The sequence below is a fragment of the Manis pentadactyla genome, chromosome 3 (assembly GCF_030020395.1).
Source record: "Manis pentadactyla isolate mManPen7 chromosome 3, mManPen7.hap1, whole genome shotgun sequence".
NCBI lineage: Eukaryota > Metazoa > Chordata > Mammalia > Pholidota > Manidae > Manis > Manis pentadactyla.
In genome coordinates, this window is record NC_080021.1 from 161,286,017 (window position 1) to 161,296,092 (window position 10,076).

The following is a 10,076-nucleotide window of genomic DNA, read 5'->3' on the forward strand; positions in this document are numbered from 1 at the left end:
AATTTGGTCATTGATCCATTGATTATTTAGGAGCATGTTGTTAAGCCTCCATGTGTTTGTGGGCCTTTTCATTTTTTTGTACAATTTATTTCTAGTTTCATACCTTTGTGATATGAGAAGTTGATTGGTACAATTTCAATCTTTTTGAATTTTCTGAGCTTTTTTTGTGGCCTACTATGTGGTCTATTATGGAAAATGTTCCATGTGCACTTGAGAAGAATGTGTATCCTGCTGCTTTGGATAGAGTGTTCTTTAGATGTCTGTTAGGTCCATCTGTTCTAGTGTGTTATTTAGTGCCTCTGTCTCCCTACTTATTTTCTGTCTAGTTGATCTGTCCTTTGGAGTGAGTGGTATGTTGAAGTCTCCTAAAATGAATGCATTGAATTCTATTTCCCCCTTTAATTCTGTTAGTATTTGTTTCACATATGTAGGTGTTTCTGTGTTGGGTGCATAGATATTTATAATGGTTATATCCTCTTGTTGGACTGACCCCTTTATCATTGTGTCATGTCCTTCTTTGTCTCTTTTTACTTTCTTTGTTTTGAAGGCTATTTTGTCTGGAACAAGTACTGCAACACCTGCTTTTTTCTCCCTATTGTTTGCATGAAATATCTTTTCCCATCCCTTCACTTTTAGTCTGTGTATGTCTTTGGGTTTGAAGTGTCTCTTGTAGGCAACATATAGATGGGTCTTCCTTTTTTATCTATTCTTTAACTCTTTGTCTTTTGATTGGTGCATTCAGTCCATTTACATTTAGAGTGATTATTGATAGATATCTACTTTTTGCCATTGCAGGCTTTGGATTCTTGGTTACCAAAGGTTCAAGGGCAGCTTCTTTACTATCTAGCAGTCTACCTTAACTCAGTTATTACACTATTATAAACAGTGTGATGATTCTTTTTTCTCTCCCTTCTTTTTCTTCCTTTTCCACTCTTTATATGTTAGGTGTCATATTCTGTCCTCTGTGTATCCCTTGACTGTCTTTTTGGGTAGCTGATTTAATTTTGCATTTGGTTTGTATTTAGTTGGTCTACTTGTTTTGCTGTGGTTTTATTTTCTCTGGTGACAGCTATTTAGCTTTAGGCACACTTTCCTTTAAAATACCTTGTAGAGATAGTTTTTGAGAGGTTAAATTCCCTCAATTTTTGCTTATCTGGGAATTGTTTAATCCCTCCTTAAAATTTGAATGATGGTCTTGCAGAGTAGAGTATTCTTGGTTCAGGGCCCTTCTGTTTTATTGCACTGAATATTTCATGCCACTCCCGTTTGGCCTGTAATATTTCTGCTGAGAAGTCTGATGATAGCCTGATGGGTTTTCCTTTGTATATGATCTTTTTTCTCTCTGTGGCTGCTTTTAATACTCTGGACTTTTTTTTGATCTTTGGCCATTTAAATCATTATATGTCTTGGTCTTGTCCTCCTTGTGTCCCTTGAGTTGGGAGATCTGTGGACTTCTATTGTGTGAGAGACTATCTCCTTCCCCAGATTGGGAAAGTTTTCAGCAATTATTTCTTCAAAGATACTTTCTATCCCCTTTTCTCTCTCTTCTTCTTTTGTTACCCCTATAATGCCAATATTATTCTGTTTGGATTGGTAACACAGTTCTCTTAATATTCTTTCATTCTTAGAGCTCCTTTTTTCTCTCTCTTCCTCAGCTTCTCTGTATTCTTGTTCTCTGATTTCTATTCCATTCACTGTCTCCTCTACCTCACCCAGTCTGCTTTTAAATCTCTCCATTGTGTGTTTCATTTCAGTTATCTCCCTCCTGAATTCATCCCTTAGCTCTTTAATATTTTTCTGTATCTCCATTAGCATGCTTATGACTTTTATTTTGAATTCTTTTCAGGAAGATTGGTGATTTCAGTTTCACTAAGCCCTCTTTCTGGTGATTGAGGGATTTTGGATTGATCAAGGTTCTTCTATGTTTTTATAGTCCTGGTGTGATGGGAGTGGACACTGGCGAGTGGTGCGGGTGTCAGCTGGGAGGGCAAAGTCCCTTTCTGCTTGCCGGTTGCCATGCCTGTCTCTACTGTCAGTGCCAGTTAACTGTGCACAGGGAATGGCTTCTGGGTTAATCCCCTAAATTGCCACAGGTGTGATGGCCCTCAGGATGTCCTAGGGCATGGGATGTGGGGGTCACAGGTGAGTGGCATGGGTTCTGCCATGATAACAAAGCCCCTTCATGGTCTCCCCATCTCAGTGCCCATCTCCACTCTCTGTGCTGGTCATCTGCACACAGGGGGCAGCCTCTAGGTCTGGGCTGGTTAGCGACATGCAGGGAGAAGCCTCTGCACTGAGCTGTGTAGTTGCTGTAGGCGGGGCTGCCCTCCAGCTCATCTGCAGCAATGGCGGGGATGGCTGGTTTGCATGCAGGTGCCAGCAGGAAGGAAGGAGCAGCAGGCTGCTTATCATGGTAAGGGGCCTCAGGCCTCCATTGCCAACCAGGGGGATAGGGTGCCTGAAGCTCCTGTAAGTTCCCAGCCTGTTGGGCTGAGTGTGCCAGGATGATTTTGTTCACCTGTTCCTTCTCCCAAACCCTTGCCCCTTTAGCAACCCTCTGCCTGTTGAGAGGTTCCTTAAAGCACCTTATTTTCTTTTGTCCCAGGGCAGCCAGTTGTGGGAACCTGTTTGCAGTCTTAGTGCTTTGTAGCCCTTCTAATCTCCAGAGCACTATGCAGTGTGGGTCCGTGTTCCTGGAGTAGATTTCTAGGGCTGGGTATTTAGCAGTCCTGTGCTTCCACTCCCTCCCCGCTCTAATTATTTTCCTCCTGCCTGTGAGCTGGGGTGGGGTAAGTGCTTGGGTCCCACCAGGCTGCCGCTTTTTACTTTACCCTTTTCCATGAATGTTGATTTCTCCCAGATGTAGACTGGCTAGTATAGTGGTACTTCTTGTCCCTCTTTTAGGAATAGTTGTATTTGCTGTATTTTCAAAATATATGTGGTTTTGGGAGGAGATTTCTGCCACACTACTCATGCCTCCATCTTGAAAAAACCATTTTTAAACACACATCTGTCTGATGCCAAAGTCCAAGTTGTTGTCACTCTACCATCCTGACTACTGAATGATTCAAATCACCTTGATATGAAGATCATTCTAGTATACTGGAACATTTGCTTTCCTTGTATTGTGAAATTGAAAGTCTGACTCAATATTTTTAATGATCTTCTGTGATACATGTATTTTTTTTATCGTAGGTAGTGACATCATTTGTTGGATGTTCTAAACTGCAGTTGTTTTTGAAAAAAGTGTGTCTGTTTAAGCAGAAATTAAGTAGGGGTGCCTGGGATGGGGTTGAATGAGAGGTAAGGCTTACACCAGCCTCTGCTAGATCTAGGGGTGCAGACAGCATTATCACCTTGGATTTGACTTTCTTTGTTCAGGGAAGAGTCCTTTTTTTTTTTAAATTTTAATTTTTTTAAGGTTTGATTGATACACACTCTTATGAAGGTTTCACATGAAAAAACAATGTGGTTACTACATTTACCCATATTATCAAGGTCCCACCCATACCCCAATGCAGTCATTGTCCATCAGTGTCACAGATCCACTATGTGCCTTCTCTGTGCTACACTGTTCTCCCCGTGATCCCCCACACCATGTGTCAGGGAAGAGTCCTTTGCATGGGGCCTCTTTGTTAGGCAAACTGAAGGTGAGAAAAGGCTCCTTGCTTAAGGAGGGCATAAGGATCTTTTGCGGCTTCATTTGAACTGCCGGATATGCAGAGTTGATCACTGGGGAGAATTTGCATGAGTCCAGAGACTTCAGGGCAGGAGGGGCTGAGATTCTCTGCTTCCTGAAATTCACATTAAGGAGACTGATTGGTTGCTTCATTGGCAGAGGCACCAAAGGATCAAAGAGAACCCCTTGCAAGGGCACCCTGTGGTGGATTCAGGTAGGGTATCCTCATGTGGGGGACTAGAGTGAATACATGAGTGTGCACTAGGGGCTCTAGGCAGGACCCCGGCCTGCAAAGCTCTGAGGGACTGGCAGGACCAGTTCTCCTCTGAGGCATCCTGGGCTGTTCAAGTGTTTGTTTGCCTGGGGTTGGTCAAGACAACTCTGTGGACTGAATGAGCCCAGAAACTTTGAGGGTGTGCTGTGAGGACCGAAGACAAAAATCCCTGATTTGTAGTTCCAAAGGGCTAAAATAGGGTCTGAAGTCATGCTCAGGAGAAGGAAGTGACTGTATTTTATAGGAGTATATAGATTATACCATGAAGGTCAGTGACATAAAGATACCACTAAGCTGAGGCTCTGCTGAGGAATTGATGTATTTCTAGACCATCAAGTGGAGTTAACTAAAGGCAGTGCCAGGTGATTTGGTATTAAGTTGTTGGGTCTGACACCTAGAGGCACAGAAGAATATTAATGCAGACATCTCTTTAATGAGAAGAGATTCATGATGTAGATAGAGAAAAGAGAAACAAAGATTATAGAACAAGATGGGGGTCACATGGAGAACCTAGAGTGACTCTGTGGATAGGAAGTCAGGGGTGGGAGAGCTAGGAGCAGAGATTAATGGGACTAACTACACAATTGATTTGATTTTGAATGGGTAATATGCTCACATGTTCAAAAATCAAGAGGTTAGACAATGTTTAATAAAAATACCTCCATTCCTGTCCCCACCCACTTAGTTCCCTGGCTTAGAGTCAACCAAGGTTGTGAGACCTTTAACTTCTTGAGAGAGATTTTATACATATAAAAGCAAGTGTGTGTGTGTGTGTGTGTGTATAGCTGTACCTTTTTATACAACTAGTTTTATGGCATATACTCCCTTCTGTGTCTTGCTTTTTAAAAAATCACTTGACAATATTATTTCATGCTAGTGTAAGTAGAGCTTTGACATTTGATTTTCTTTTTTTTATAGCTTCTAACATCTCATTGCTGTATACTTCAACCAGTCATTTTTATGGACATTTTTTATTATTTCCAATGTGTTACAATGATTAATCTTGTATGTATATCGTGTGTGTGTGTATCTATTGCTAGAATAAGTTCCTAGATAACCATGTATTGAAATATGTGAAAATTTATATGCAAGGGTCTGGACTGTTTGTTCTCTATAGTTACTAAACAGAACAGGAGTGCTACAGCTTTGGTTATCAGGTTCTTTTGAACCTTTCAGTCTCCACTATAATGAACAACAAAAGTTCTGGAGAGCCATATATGATTCTCATTTTGCCTCAATGAGACTTCTTAGTTTCCCTCACAGTTTTGTGGGTGGATGACATTATTATTTTCAGGCTGTAGCAAGATGTGAGCCTAAGTAGGTCCCTCTAGACCCACTAAGATTTGTGCCTCTCACTCTCCCATAGTCTCTGTAGGTAAATTAAGAACATGATCCTACTCCAGAGGTGTCCCTTATGCCCTGCTACACGTGGTCTAAGGAAGAATAGATTAAGTCAAAGTACAGATTTTGGGAACAAAGTGGATTGGGCTGGCAGAGCAGATAATCAGGCCAATGAGTAGTTGAAATTAAGATTTGTTACGGCAGACCTAACAAATACAGATATTTGAGACTTGGCTGTAATTGAATTTTTATTGTTCAATCAGAATGTAATACATGCCCTGGCCTTTTAAATTTTTAATTGAGGAGACGCATTTAAAGTTTTAAATTACTAGATCTATTTTGCTTTGATTGGCCACTATATAAAACCAGACAGAGTCCATCTATAGTAGCACCTAATAGTTCTGCACCATCAATCAAAGTGTTTTTCCATTTTATTTCCTACCTCTACTATTAACTTGTCACTACCAACCTGTTTTTATTCTTTCACATGGTATGTGATGGATTAAACTAGTTAGCTAGCCAGATAGATTATACAGGAGACATTAACACTTCATGTTTTTGATGGAGCACTGAACAAAACAAAAGCCATTCCTTACAGAAGACAATTAAGCCTGCTGCTTGCCATGTTTCAGACTTTGTGGTTCTCACTTTCTCTGAGTGGGCAGATAATACCCATGTAATCATTTTAGTGCAGGTGCATTTAATTGGTTTCTTTCTCAAGAGGCTTCTGTTACAGCATAATGGTCAGTCCTCTGAGTAGCCAGGATTCTTGCACAAGGCTCTCCTCTCCCCTGCCCCTGGGTCTATTTTTGGCAGAATGACTCAGAAACTCCTGAAGCAAACTAACACCACAGGGCTTTTGTCTCTTAAGAATTGGGCCGCTGGGTTTCTGAGCAGGCAGCTCAAGAGGTTTCCTCCAATTTTCAGTGTTTAGTTGACCCAAGCTCCCGATGTTTTATTTTCTGGTATTTGGAGGCAGGACTGCACCAGACAGGTGCAGATACCCCCCACCCCTGTATGGTGGGTCTGGGGCCTGGCTTGTTTCTGCCTCACCAAGTGAGATGGGTGGCCTGTGGTCATTCCCGCCAGTGCACACCTGATGCTGTTGCCCACTTGCCCTTTGCAGATTTGGATTTGTTAGTTTCCATGGAAATGCCATAAACATTCTCTCAGCACTTCCATGGGAAGGACAGAAATCATCTTTCTCTGACTCAGGTCCCCTGTGGCCCAGTCACTGCTCCTGAAGGATTCTGACACCTCTGGTCCCTTGACCCACGTATTTGGTAATATTTGGTGTCTGGGCTCAGGGCTGTGCTGTGTTCTCTGATTGTCCCACTTCCATGTCTGTTCTAAACTCCTGAGGCCGCTGTGGGGCTTGCTGGTTTATTTGGGCTTAGGAGAAAACTGGGGAAGGAGCTGGGGGAAGGCTGCTCTCTGTTCCTTATCACCCATGTAGTGCTGGAAAGCAGCCCTGCCAGGGGCCTCCTGCTGTAAACTTCCTGCTGACTCCCCTTGTGGCAGGTGACAATCGCTTGAATGGCTTGAATGAACGCTGATCTCCTGCAAACTGTCCCTGAGGCTGGCCTAGTCCCCACTGACAAGCTAGGTGGGGCACGGGGAGGAGGAGCAAGCAGGGGAACCCGGCAGGCGAAGGTTGGCTGGGCCTCTGCTGCCCCACAGGGTAGATGCATGGTGCCTGGCATGTGCGGCTGCTCAGCCATTGCTCCACATTACTGCAACTGTCACTCATAATACTAATAAGGGTGACAGCAGTGACTGATGATGTCTTCCACGGGCATCACAATGGGCCTCTGGCCTGGATTTTTAAGAACACTGGCTGCCTCAATCCCCTGTCTCTAACATCATTCATAACCTCCCTGAGAGGTGAAGTGAGAGGATCTCACGTTACTGATCTTCTGGCATGTGTGGGTGCACTTTACATACAGTGTTACTGATCCTGTCAGCATTGAGAGCCTGCCTTTACTAGACACTGTATCCAGATGCCGTTTTAGGTTATACACATCATCCCGGCCTCACAATAACTCTCACTGGGAAGTGTCTGGAAGAGCACGCCCCACACTGCCTTTCCTAAATGTACTCAAGGGGAGTGACCCATGTAAGGTCATAGGGTGAGGAGGGAACAATAGGCGACTTGTGTAATAATTATTTTCTAAGTTGAAGGATGTGTATCCTTTAGGATTCAGCCACAAGTAGCAGACGTGAGCTAATCAAATGAACTAAACAATGAGAAAATTGATTCCCTCACACATCAGGAGGTCCAGAGGTAGGGTGACTTCCTGGTTGGTTGATTCATGAATCCGTCCCTGTCATCTAGGATGAAATTCCTTTCGCTTTCCTCTGCTATCTTCAGGTCATCCCTAGGGTGGGAGCAAGGTATTTTCAGAAGCTGCCTCCCAGCCTTGGGACTTGGATTCCTATGGAATTGAGTCCTGCTGGCCCTGACCACTTTTAGTGTCTGACCTGTCTACCTGTCATCCCCCAAGTGGCTGCTGAGACTGGTGTCTGATGTCTCCTCCTCATAGAACTTCTTTGTTCTTTAGTCATGGTTCCCTGGTGGGATAAGGGGATGGGGGAGGTGGGAAGAGTGAAAACACAGCCCTTTCTAGAAGAAACAGCAACAATGATAGAAACCAGCCCCCCAGGGATGGCAGAGAAACGGTCAGTTCCGTTTTGGGGAGAACAAAGGTGAGCCTGGAGCAGCATCCTATCAAACCTGAGAGCACGAGAACCATCAAAGACTTTGGGGTTTGTGTTCAAAAGATTTGGGAGTCAACCTGCAGGGACCCCACTGGCCAGAGATGGAATAATTTGAGAATTGTGAAGACTGTAACTGTGGATAGGTTGAAGTACATAAGATATATTAATAGGCATGATTTGCATTGATACAAAAAAAATACTGGTCACCTTTGTGAGATGCATTGGAATTAATCCATTATTTTGAAAATAGATAAACAAGAGCAAAGAACTCAATCTATAACTTATTTTTCCTAAATGACCTTTACCTCAGTCCACCCAAATATTTGATGACAGTTTTTCTGTATAGAAAGATTCCAGTTAATAAATGGAGAATGATAGATTTAAAATATTAACATTACAATCCTTAACGAGATAATTGATCTGAGCAATTAACATCAGTGCCTGCTAAGGCCATTAGTTCAAAAGCTGAGAGGGAACTTTATAATGGATGAATCAGGCTGGCAACACCTGAACTTGTTGATCAGTATTGGCATCAGGCATTATGTCCCTCCTGAAGTGATGCAAAAGGAAGTACACAGCACCCCCTATGAAGTGCTCTTGCCAAAAAAATTGAAGCCAAATATAATCAAGCCTTTCAGTTTACAGGATATATTGGGGCATAGGAAAAAAATGTAATATGGATCTTTTTTGGATTTTGATTTGAACAAACCGACTACTAAAATATTTATGAGGCAATAGGAGAAATTTGAACACTAACTGAGCATTTGATGATATTAAGGCAATATTGTTAGCTTTTTTGAATGTGATAATGGTATTATGGTTATATTTTTTAAAACTTTAAAAATAAATGTCTAATGAAATACTCCCATTTGAAATAATATAAAGTCTGGGATTTGTTTCAAAATAAAGCAGTATGTGTGGGGGAAGTGAGTGGGGATAAAGATTGACAAGCTTGGGCATATAGTGATAATTACTGAAGCTGGAAGATGGGTCTGTGGAGTTGTCTCTAGTATTCTATTTGGCATATGTTTGACCTTTTGTACAGTAAAATGTTGAAAAGACAAGAATCAACTCTGGTCAGCCACCTTTGACTCATTGCATTTCTGGCTTCTGCTACTTTGGCTGTAGGCAGGGTCCTTGATACAAAGGCTTTTGGGAAAGATAGGTGATGGCAGTGTGGAGGCTGCCTCAGGGCGGGTGAGGATTACATTCCCAGGGCCCCTTTGAACACACAGGGCTGTGGCTTTCCAGTTCTCAGCCACACTGCTGTACTGATTTACTTGTTCTCTTCGTCCCCCTGACTCCTGCTGTATTCTGGACTGGTGTCAGGATTCAGTGGAACAAACTGGGTAAGATAAACAGTGGAGGGCTTGTTCTTAGGAATTGTGGCATTGGCTCTTGATCAGCATACCTCTCTTTACTTACCCTGTGATTCTGGGAGTTAACCACAGACCACAAGTCAAAAAACCATCCTGTTCTACAAGCGCCTGAGACTTGACATCACTTCTCCACTGCCAAGCATCAAGTCTTGGATCCTGTTAAAAGGAAAGTCAGTGAAAAATGGCTGACTCTGTAACTTAATAATTTTCAAGTTAAGATTGCAAGAAAAATTCCTTCTTAGAGGGTTCTGCTGCTCATCTGGATATGGGCATTTTCATCAACTCTAGTAAAAATGTTGAAGGATGGAATATTATCAATTGTAAAATTTTCTCCATTCAACTCTTTCTGTATGATTGTATGCTATGGTTTGTGTATGCTAGAATCTAAGATGGTATCTGATTAAATATAGAATTATGTAATTTATATTAATTTTACATGGTAATTTTTCATGATATTCCAAGCACCATGATTTTCCGGGGCTCTGCTACTTGATCATATTTGAGAATAGAGCACTGAGGTATAATTACTTACATTTTCATGTGAGCAAAGCCTCGGGGGGTAGGTCTGATGGGATGCACACTAGCTTCAGTCCTGGGAGAAAACTGAGAGTAGAAAACCCCAACCCAACCTTGTCTGGTTTGAAATGTGTTTCCTTGACAGCACTATTTAAATAAAATGATGTAA